The sequence below is a fragment of the Triturus cristatus genome, chromosome 12 (assembly GCF_964204655.1).
Source record: "Triturus cristatus chromosome 12, aTriCri1.1, whole genome shotgun sequence".
Classification (NCBI taxonomy): Eukaryota; Metazoa; Chordata; class Amphibia; order Caudata; family Salamandridae; genus Triturus; species Triturus cristatus.
The window spans coordinates 127,870,119-127,882,482 of NC_140595.1; the positions used below are offsets into that span (position 1 = coordinate 127,870,119).

Here is a 12,364-nt window from a genome sequence, read left to right on the forward strand (position 1 = left end):
TGATCAAGGATGCCGCTATCATTGGCTGACCACATAGCCGTATCAAGATGACGGTCCTGCCCTGATTTCTATATCTATTTAGCAACATACCCATAAAATTGACTCACCAATTTTTAAAAACCATATGTTCGCTATTGATGAGGTTGGTATGGGGAGGCAAGCTTCCCCGTGTGAGCTGGGATACACTTATACTGGACTATGGTAAAGGTGGCTTTAGAGTCACAGACATGTATCTGTACTATCTATGCACTCAAGCGCAGTTTTCATACTTCTGGTACCAGCACCATGAATTAATTTCTCATGTAGCGGTTGAAGATGGGGAGGCACACCAGATTCCATTAAGATGCATTCTGTCATACTTGCACAGAGGTACCCCCAAACAGGAAATCAATACAATAGATACCACGGTTGCAGCCTGGCAGGCACTCGGCCGGATAGCGGCGAAGCTCCCACTATATGCCCCCATGCTCCCATTAGATCAACATGCAGCACTATCAGTCACACAGGAGGCAGGAGCCATGCATGCCCTGAAATCAGTAGGCATAGACAAAATGCAAGACCTCTACCCAAATGGTAGTTTCATCACGATAGACCGGTTACAATATATTCACAACATGTCGCCGTTATTTTTATTCCAATTCCAACGACTTAAGAAAGCGATACAGGCATACTACCATACCTTTCCTGATGAACCACCAACATTGCAAACCTTACAGACACTCCTAGTAAGCCCCACATGGCATAGACTGATTACTAAGTTATAAAGGGCTGCAAGAGACGAGAAAATTATTAGCACGGACAGAAGCCTTTATTGCTGGACTCATAGACTCCTCCCTCAGCTCACACAAAAGAAGTGGGAATATCGCTGTCAGGTAACTAGCGCATTCACGTCCAATTGTAACTTACGCATCATTCATTTTAAATTCTTGCACTAAGCATACAACACACCACTGAAGCTACATAAATATGACCTTCGGGACAATGATACGTGCAAACGATGTGGGGCACAGGGGGCTAACTTCTGGCACATTGCCTGGGAATGCAATCAGGTGGCTGCGTTCTGGGTGGAGGTGCTGCACAGACTACAAACCATGACAACTATTACCCTACATTGTACTCCACAGGTGTGTCTGCTGTGCTACACGCCGGCTCTGAAAAGTGCAATTGGCAAGTTTATTAGAATTGAGTTACTGTTGGCCAAGAGGAGAGTGGCGATGAGATGGGACAGTTCAGCTCCTCCGCTGCCGGACAATTGGATAAGGGATCTTGTGTACTGTAGGGAGAACCTAGAATTGTATGCAGAAGAACTCCCAGCCCCTTCTCGACCCAAAGACATTTGGGAGCCACTGGTGCAATATTTGAGATCTAAGGAACAAGAAACGTTATCAGAATGTGATGATCTATAGCACTGTCAATCTGCATGTATTAATTAAATTTCTGTATCGACAAATTTAATTGTGTTGGAGGGCAATTGGGCACTAAGACTAAATAGCCACAGATTGTTTGTTTGAACTAGTTCTTGCAAAATGTATGACGTTAATGCTATACGCAATATGTGTTTCTGAAACTAATAAAAATAAAAAATTTAAAAACGTACCCTTTTGCCTCTTCCCCGCCTGTCTCACCTCCGTAGTCCTCCCTTGCTCGGAGTTGGCCACTGGAAGCACACCCAAGCTCCCAGTCAGCCAATCACAATGCTGCCTTGCAGCGTTGTGATTGGTCTGAGCACCGTTTTTCAGTGCTCATATTCTAACTGGAGGCCTGAGCATGTTCTCCGCGTAGGCTGTGATGCAGCCTGCAGGGAGAACATGCGCAGTGCGCATGACTGTTTTTGGCGGCCCAATAGGGCCATCAAGCAGTCATTGCGCACTTTAGAAGGGTACAAACACTCCTCCCCTGCCCATGCCCCCTCAGGCAAATCTGTGGGTGAAAGTAAGAGAAAATAAAATGATAATACCACGAGTTAATATCACTTTATTTTCTCTGTCTTTCACTGCAAAAAAGCAGTAGGGCGCTAATCCTCCACCTTAGCAGAGGAGCCGCCACTGCCTGCCACCCAGTAAGAAAATGCCTGAGTGCACCAGTGTGGCTGAGTACCACTAAATGCAATCTACAATGGCTTGGAGGCTAATTCTACAGGAGCGGAGGCCTGAGTCGAACCATAGTGACTTGCATGTTGTTTGCTTGATCCCCAGCCATGAAAGGTATGGGGTGACTGCTGAGGTGTCTATACAGCAGCCCTCTGGAATAGCCTTTGAAGGGTTATGCTATTGATGAAACTGTCGGACAGGGTCTAAAAGCCATGGAATGCACTGTGGTACTGCTTTTTTGAAACCACTGGAGGGCAGAAACAGACTTTTTTCAAAAGAGACAGGTCCCATAAAAGGCATCTCTATTGGATACACCTGCTTGTCTCAAGAAAAGCCAGTGGATTACATCCACATGTGGCAATGAGGCACCAAAATAGGGCCTACGGTGCACCTCGATTAGTCAGTAGTATCCTGGCCAGCTCTAATGATATATTTTACCGCATCCTGGCCGTCTTGAATGGTTTGAGCCAAAGAGTCTCAAAATTACCCTGGGACTGCAGTCAAGATCACACTGGCCCTGTCCCAAAAGAGTGTGTGTATAATGGCTTAGCAGGTAAAAGGCATTGACTAAACACAATGCCAAGCTGGAGGAAGAGAGCATCTGATTACAGAACTTCTATATCCTTTTTGACTCCCTATCTGGAGAGGTTGTGTGGCATGCATTAGGGTTTGCTTTGCTGGTAGAGGCTTGAACCATTAAACTCTCTGGAGTTGGGTGCCGCATAAGAAAATCGGGGTTGCCTTGCGCTAGTCTGTAGTGACTGGTCACCTGCCTGTTGACAGGTGGTCAAGAGCAAGGCTCCGTCCAAGTACACATAAGGGTATCAATCAGGCATTTATTAAATGGAAGTAAGGTCTCAGTAGGGACTGGCCAAGGGTGCAGCACCTCAGTAAGTGCATTTGTCTTGACTTCAATTGAAGCCAGCTTTAGGTACAGGACCTCAGCTAAGCGTCTAATCCATACAACCAATAATTCACCCTCCTCAACATCATTGTGTGGGGGTAAATCATCCTCATCATCACCATCGTTATTATCAGGTTGATTACAATATGAGTCAAAAATGTTTCAGGCTTTGCAAGAGGGACACTAATATGGGTAGCTCCAGGGATTCCCCTCAGACATTTACATCACATAACAGATCCGGAGGAGAGGTATGTGGTTCTGCATGGTACACTATATGGGAGGGAATTGAGTATTCTCAGTATATATGCCCTCAATAATGATTGTTCCTCCTTCTTCCCTGAGTTAATGACATTGGGCACGCCCCATTTGGGCGTGGCTATAACCGTGGCGGGCGAAAAAATTCTGCGTTGGCTGGAACCCTGGACAGGAAACCCCCACACGCAAACACAAAGCTTCGGATAACGGAGACTTTGGAAGATCTCAGGGAGGGATTGCAGTTGAGGGATGTGTGGAGGGACTGCAACCCCGAGTAAAATAACGTTTTCGTGTGTACCCCGGCAACAGGGACTTCCAGCAAGCTTGACTACTTCTTCCTGTTTTTAGACCTCACCTCAGAGGTGGATGGTATAACGTACTTGCCTAGATATATCTCAGATCATTCCCCAGTCTTGCGAATTCTGTGGGGGAAACCGGAATGTCTGGAAATACCCTCCTGGCGATTGTTTGCAGAGGCGTTGATGGATCCCCCCTTTGTTGCAGTGATCACTGAAACGCTGACTCGTTACTTTGAGGAGAACTGGGGATCGACCTCAAGTAGGGCAGTGGAATTGGAAACCATGAAGGTTGTCCTCTGGGGAGTCTCTATCAAGACAACCTATGGCGTGCGAAAACAACTATAATGCGGTATACAAAAGCAAGAGCAGGGGTTGTGCAGGTTGGAGGCTCATCTCCACAGGAGTCCCCAGATTTTAGGGGAATGGGGAGCAGCCATATACAAGGCCTACTGGCAAAGGCTTTTCAGAAAGGAATCCACCATAGTGCCCATATTGAAACTTAGGGGAGACAATAGACATTTGGCTTACATGCAGCAGGCTATCCTTGAGGTCCTAGCCAAAACGTTAGCTAGAACATATGAGAAACAGGCACCCTCACCATCGAAAATGGTCTGGGACTTCTTGGAAACTCTTGATTTGCTGAGTCTCGACCCAGAGGGGGAGGAGGCTCTTGGAGTGCCTATAAACAGAGAACAAGTCTTGGCAGCTATCAAGTGTCTGAAACCAGCAAACAGCCCTGGGGCCGATGGTCTTCCCTCTGAGTTTTACAAGATGTTTGCCTTGCAGCTAGTGGACCCTCTGCTGTAGGATTACGCTGAGTCCTGGAGGACATAGACCCTTCCGGCTACCTGAGGGAGGCGTTGGCAGTTATGATCCCGAAACCAGACGGAGACCCCGAATTACCTGATTCATACAGACCGATCTCACTTCTAAATCTTGATATGAAAATACTTAGTGGAATCATAGCAGCAAGTCTGTATCCCCACATGCCTCACATGACCCATACTGACCAGGCTGGGTTTATTCAGAAACAAAGCACCACCCACAGCTTACGACACCTGGCATATGTTTGGCATGCCCCATGCTTACTGAAGGATGACTATGCAATGGCGATCCTTGATATATAACAGGCGCTCGATTCAATCAATTGGTCATATATGTGGTTGGTCCTACTGAGATGCGGAGTGGGCCTGGATTTTCATAGATGGGTGCAGCTGTTGTACACTGCCCCGGTCGCCCGGGTAAGGTTGGGAGATTGATCTCTGAGGCATTTCGGTGGCAACAGGGCATGCAACAGGGGTGCCCCTTGTCCCCACTTGTCTTCGCACCAACCATGGAGCCTTTTGCTGCCACACTGCGGAGACGGTTGGCGTAGTGGGGGGTGAATCTCGGGGTGACAAACCATGTAGTATCTTTATATGCGGACAACACTGCTGTGTTCGCCCAAGAAACCAGAGCAGTTGGTACCTGTCATTATTAAAATTCTTCAGGATTTTGAGACCTTTTCAGGGCTCCATATAAACCTGAGAAAATCTAAACTGATCCACATGGGGAATGAGGCCAAAGAAGGAGTTGCCCGAGGTGGGTCTATCCTGGGCTACTGAAGGGACTAGGTATTTAGGAATCAAACTAGCACACACAGCCTCATCATACATGAAACTCAATATAGGAAGATTCTTGGAGGGGCTACAAAGCTCTATACATTTCTGGAGGTACCTACACCTATCCCTAATGGGAAAGATTGCAATCACAAAGATGATCGTCCTCCCCAGATGTCTTTATACAATGCAAAACTCCCTATACAAGATCCCTAGTTATTGCTTTCGAATACTGGAGGGGCTGATGGTGGACTTTCTGTTGGGACTGAAACGGAAACGGGTGCGACTGCGGACACGGCAGCGGGCGTGGGGCGCAGAAAGCCTGGAGATGCCTCGAGTGGAACTATATTATATGGTATCCCACTTACAGCATGTAGTCCACTGGTTGGACGATGAAGAGAATTAGGAAAAACAATTACTGCACGGGTACATGTGGGGAACAATCCTCCCTCCCTGGGCTCTTGATGCTTGGGGCTGGGGCTCTGGCGGATGTCCCACAGATTGTCCAACATGTCACCAGGATTTGGGAAAGGGTGGTTTTTAAAGTAGTAAAATGTGCGCCTCAGGCCCCAAATATGCCATTATGGGTGGTGAAACCATTTTGAGAGGTAGCTGATTCCATGTCGGTGCGGAGATGGCCAGAGGGGTGGGGGTGCCACCAGATGGGAGACCTTTATGTTAGTGGGAGATTTATTACAAGGATGGAAGCGGAAGCAGCTTTTGGTTTAGGAATGGGCCAATTCTTACAATATGGGAAAATATCGAGAGTGGCGCGCAAACTCTGGCCATCATTCCCGGTGGAGCCCCCTTGGACCAACGTCTTGTAAACTATGCTTACTATGGCAGAGGGCCGTCGGTTAGTCTCACATCTATATCGCTCGGACTGGGAGGATGACCCGGGGGAACCTCTTCCCATCCAGGACAAATGGGAGACCATAATTGGGGAGCCTCTAACTGCCCCTACCTGGAAGAAAATACATGAAGGAGTTAAAGCCGTAAATACTAATGCACGTTTTAAACTTATCCAATATAATTTCATACACCAAACATATCTCACCCCACGGACTCAGAGCTGGATCTACTGGGAATATTCGAACGAATGTCCTAGACGTGGAGATATAGACGCAGAATTTATTCATATGGTATGGGCATGCCGGCAGCTGACAACATATTGGGTGACTGTCCTGACCCGATGGAGGGCGGCCACAAGGTGGGTAGTATCCCTAGAAATAACAACAGTGTTGCTGGGGCTGGTTCCAGCACACACAAAAAAGAAGCCGAGTTGGAAATTCCAGGTCTTGTCCTGGCGTAAAGATGAATTGCGATAGCTTGACGATGCATCTCGCCTCCGACTATAGAGGCATGGCTAAGGGACATGAGCGAAGAGGCAGCTGCAGAAGCAGTCCACATGAAACTAATCCGGAAGGACGAAAAATGGAGGATGACCTTTGAGCATGGGCAACAATGTCGAAGGATTTACAAAGCCCCCCAGATTCAAGAGAAACAGGACCTTAGTACTGGGACCAGAGGGTTGAGTCCCTGCCAAAAATAGATCAGGGAAAATAAAATCAGGAAAGACCTACTGGGATCCTCCTTGATTATGAAGAGAGGCTAGGCATAAGTTACAATTTATAATTAACAACCACAATATGGAAATGGGAGGAGGGTGTGACTGTTAGGGAGTTAACAGTTAATGATTGACAAACAACATGGAAGGCGAGCATGGATGTAAATGTTACTGTGTGCTATATTTGGCGAAGGTCTGCTTTTGGGACACAAGGGAAGGTTGAGGGGATGCTGATGGATCCTAATATGTACATGTATGTTCTTATGATTGAAATGTTAATAAAATTAAAGGAAAAAAAGAGTTAAAAATGCGAAAAGGCCTCTGAGGAAGACCTTGTGGAAGAGGAAGTGCTTTGACTGAATCAGAGCATACTAGGACCAGGTGTTCTGAAGTAAAGTCAGGGGTGACCTTGGTCAGTTCGAAGTGGATTCAGCTCGAAGTCGGACACTTGAATCAGCAGTTGATGCACTGCCACCACTGGTGATGTTGGGCCAATGTCAGTGGAGAAGGAACCAGCATAGATTTTGGAGCTGGAATGGAAGTCTGCGCCAGAGGTGGTGCAGAACCCAGGATGGGTTTGAGGGTCACAGATGGCACAGATAATGGATCTGCCAGTGGTAACTTAACTGGATGCCCTGTGGGCCCTTGGAGCCCAAAGGTGTGCCAGAGGGAGCCAGCAGAGTGCCGAAAATATGCAGCATGGCCTCCTTAAAGGCCTCAACCTTCTGCGGTGTTGCAGATGGCTCGAGAAAATAGGGAGGCACAACTGAACCAGTTGAGGAATCTACTCCACGATCGGCATCTGGAGCAAGATTGATTGGCACCTTAACACCACCTGACTTCCCTTGGGACAGAGAGTGGCTGGCTGTTGTTGAGTCCCACTTTAACTTCTTATGCTTCTTCTTAGAATTAGATTTGGATTTACCAGATGACCTCGCACACGAATTGGATCGGTCACAGGAGTGGCCTTGAAAGCAGGAATGAGTCTGTGCCCTCGACTTGGAGCAGGAGCGGAACTTACATGTAGTCTATCACTTATTTCGGTGTTTGGTAGCAAACAGTTTTCATTTCACGATCCTGAATTGCCTTCGGGTGAATGAAATAAAAATGTTCGCATGACTTGGAGTCTTACACTAAGCCCAAACACCAGAGGCACACCTTGTGCGGGTCCACCATCAACACCTGTTTCTGACAGTCATGGCATAGTTTGAACCCTTTAGTCCTTGCTGGGGGACACCATTCCCTTAGATACATGAAAGGAGTTTTGAAAGAATTTGTGAACCAAAGAAAAGAGAGCAGAGCTCTAGATCCACAATTCAAGGCATTGAAAGAAAGAACAGACATTGTCACATGGGGTGGCATCTATATGTGGCTCCACTCCATCACTTACTGCATGGGACAAGATCAAAACAGCTTCATTTACCAGCACACCGGAGCATTGCTATGGCCTGGTGCCTGCCGAATAGTCTAATGGTGAGGAATATGCGGTTAGAAGTATCCATCAGAATTAATGTGCTTTAAAGATTTTCCATGCAACAGAACTCACCTAGAGGGACTTCTTCCATCTCTGCTGAAAACTGCACTGTTTCAGAGAGAATGGGTGGGACGTCAGAATTCTTTATCGCCACACTACGATGAGAGAAATATAATCAATGTTAATGAGATTAAAACACGCTTCCTTGTCTAGTGAAGCCCTTAAACAAAAATAGGCACAGGTAAAATTTTATATATTAAAGAGTTTGGTACAAGTTGTGAACTGAAGCCTAGGATCCACAAATACAAATCAATAGAAGGGATCTCTTGACAAGGAGGTCATAATCTGTCATAGGGCACACCGACGCTACTCAAAATTACAATTGCTACTTTTTCCTTTTTTCCACAATTACACAATAAATAATCCAACCAACTTGCAATAAGGAATATTCTACTTACTTTTTTATCATAAGTATCTGTTCGTACCATGTAGTGCTGTAGATTAACATGCTTAGCATTATCCTGCAGTCTAGTTTTGAACTTGGCTCCTTTTTGCAAGTAGAATATTGTCTGGGCAGAGCAGGGAAATTCCTCCAAGCTGTAATGCAGCAGTTTTGAAAACATTTGACCATCCATCTAGCTATGCCAGCTTTTGAAAGAGCCTGGCCTTTATGTGGCAGGGTAAAAGCAACATAAAGTTGTTGAGTTTTGCAAAAGAGCTCAGTTCTATCAATGTAATACATGAGAGCACACTTGACAGCAGGGGTGTGAAGGGCCCTCTCTGCCACAGAGTATGACTGTGGGGAGAAGCATGGGAGCTCAATGGTTTGAATGAGTTGGAATGGAGGAACCACTTTCAAAGGGAATTTAGGGTTGGTTCTAAGCCAATCCTGTCTTTCTGAACCAGAAAGAAAGGCTCTTCCAGGGTCTTAAATTGGCTAACATGCCTTAAAAATGTGATATCAGCAAGGAAAGCTACTTTTCAGTAAAGGAATTGTAATGGGCACAAATGTAGAGGTTCAAAAGAAAAGCTCATGATTCTGTTAATGTTCCGCACACGGTCAGGAGGTACCCTGGGTGGAATAACTGTTTGAGTCCTTCCATGAAACCTTGATGACAGAGATTCTGAATAACAACAAGTGTTTCATATTCTTCATATAACTTTCAATGGCATCCAAGTGAAGACGTATGCAAGTAAATGCAAGGGTCGATTGCTGTAGATGACGGAGTTAGCAGAGAATATATTGAACTGCAGGTTTAAGCAGATCTATTTGCTTGGGAATGCAGTTGCCAAAAAATATTTTCCACTTCCAAATGACAAAATTGGTGGTAATGGACGATGTGAATGTTTTCCAGGCTGTAATTTTGGATATGGATGGGTACTATACACCAAAGATTTTGCATTGGAATTACCAGGTACAAGTTCCTTTAACAGAAACAAGGAAAAATAACTAAGCGGAAGAGTACATTGCAGAGGTAAAGAAATTACCTTTAGACTGCAAATTTGGTGTATTACAAGACAATTTCATTAGGGACCTGTTGGTGATGCACGCCAAGAATCTAGCCATTCAGGAGCATTTACGGGTCAGTGGTGATTTGGCGTTAAATGATGTGTTGGCAATTGTTTAAAAAACTGAGATGTCGAGTAGGTGTGCTAGGGTGTTAAAACAGAATGCAAAAGATGATGACACTGTTCGAAATTGAGCATCTAAGTACAGTGTAAAAGATTCCAAATCCAAAGATCAAACCAGATGATAACATTGTGACAGTAAAGAACATTTGGTATTTACCAAAAATTGGCCTGCTGCCATGCAAAAGTGTAGCAATTGTGGCATTGTAGGGCATTTTGTAAAAGTGTGCAGGAGAAGGAAAGACTATCACGTGTGTGAGTGAGCCAGTAAGTAAGGAAGATAAGAAAACTTCAGAAGGTGACAACGAGCACTGTCACAATGTAGCTAGTTTGTGTAGAAGCCTTGTTTTGAATGTTGATGGTAAATCTCACAGACCTAAATTTGAGTGCTGGATGACTGTTGTTGATGTATCCTTAAAGATTTATGCAGATTCTGGGTCCCCATACACTATCATCAACGAGGAGCTGCGGAGAGAAAGAATTGTCAAACAAAGTTGGAGGGGTCCTCAGGGTTAAAGTGGATAACGTATTGACATGGTTGGGTTTAGGTGGTTTAATTTGAGATTCAAGAATAGGCTGACTCGGGCGGATTGCATGTTGCTATGAAAGGGCCCCCTTGTGTTTGGTTAGTTTGACCATGGAAATTTGCACATTGTGCTTGATCCCAGTAGCAAAGAGCAAGTAATGGTGGTTGATAAAGGAGTGCATATGGGCAATGATATGCTCAAAAGATTTCCAAAGGTTTTTAGTGGTAGGTTGGGGAATTTGAAAGGATTTGAGTACAGAATTATTTTGAAGGATGATGCTAGACCTAATGTCCACAAGGTAAGGAACATTCCTTTCATGGTTAGGGATGAAGTCTCTGAAGAGATGGAGAAGAAGGTTTCTTTGGGGTTATTGAACCAATAGAAGACTCTGATTGGGTTTCCCCCATTAGTGTTGGTTAGACGAAGCAATGGCAACATGTGCTGTGTGCTGACTTATGCCATTTGAACAACATCATAATTGTTGGCCAATTTCTGTTGCCAAGAATTAATGTGCTGGTAACTTTTGTCAGAATTGGCAAGTGGTTATTCACCATTGACCTATTGTCATCACACCACCAAATTTCTTTAGCTCAGGATACCCAGAAACATACATCTTTTGTCACCCCTGATGGGTGTTTCCAATTTAAGCTCACACCATTTCACCTAGAGTCGGCGGCTGCAGTCTTTCAGTGGTTTAAGTTTTAACTTTTTGGGAAAGAAAAGATGTAAAGGTATTCCAAGACAATATTTTCATTTTTGGTCCAAATGGGGACGAACACGATAAGGGGTTGATGAAGGTGTTAAATATTTTGGAATCCAAGAGTTTAACAGTAGAATTTTCAAAGTGCACGATAGTGGCATGCCTGCTGTCAGAGAAGAATGGAGTAAAACATAAAAGAAGGATAACGTTTTACAAGCAGTTATGACTTACTTGATTGACGGTTGGCCAAGGAAAGAGGGTATAGATCAATCTATGAAATCATTCCAGGAGGTAAGGACTGACTTGACTGTTGGAAGTGGCACAATTCTGAGAGAACAAAAAGTAACTCCACTACAAGATTTGCGAAGAATGGTTATCAGTTCGGAGCAAGAGGAGCATTCTAGAATTACTGGAACCAAGTCTATTGCGATGAAGATGTTTTGGTGGTCAGGTATGGATCTTGAGGTGGAAAGATATGTAAGAGAGGGCCCCAATTGTGTTTTGGCTGATAAATCTTTACAGACTTTAACACCAACTATGAGTAAATGTTTGATTCCAGTTGACATTGTAGGACCCTTTGGGAAACCTCAGAAGTATGTGTTGGTTTTTATTGACTTCTTTTGGCAATGGCGTACCGTGAAGGTGGTGGAAAAGGCAACTATGGATACAGTTTGTGAATTCCTTGAACAGATTTATACATTGGAAGGCATTCCTGCCACCATTTTGAGCGGCAATGGAATGAAATGTGTCTCCAATAAAACTAAGCTTTATCTTGAAAGCAGTGGTGTGAACCATGAGACCACTGCACTAAACAATCCCAGTGGCAAAAGGTATGGTTGGCAGATTTAACCGTGTGATCAAATGTATCATACAGTTATATAGGGCAAGTAATGAGGACTGGGTTACTCAACTGGGTAAAATGGTTTGGGCTTACAAGAGTTACTAATAATCGATCGACTGGAGTATCTCTATTTATGATGAGGGGTAGGAATCCTAGGACCAAGTTTACACCTGGTTATTTCATATCTGTGTGGAATAGTAGTCAGTTAAAGGAGTGTGGGGAAAAGTAAGAGAGAGTCATTATAAAAGTAAGTTGTATTATGATACTAAGAGAGGTTCAAAATGGGTGAAGGTCAAAGTGGGTGACTGGGTTCGGATTAAGAAACTGGGTTTAGTAGCTCAAGGGAATTGTCGATTTTATGAACTGGAGGAACTTTTTGAAGTTTTGTGTAATTCAGTGAGGTTGATTAACGGTAAAGTATGGAATCTTAATTGAGTGGCTGTGGATCCAAATGAGATATGGAAGCAAGTTCATGGGGAG

The 12,364-nt window shown here is 44.6% G+C and overlaps 1 pseudogene; it reads right to left on the minus strand.

Moving 5' to 3' along the window:
• LOC146772868 (rho guanine nucleotide exchange factor 11-like) overlaps positions 1 to 12,364 on the minus strand; it is a 256,324-nt pseudogene that overhangs the window by 61,885 nt on the left and 182,075 nt on the right.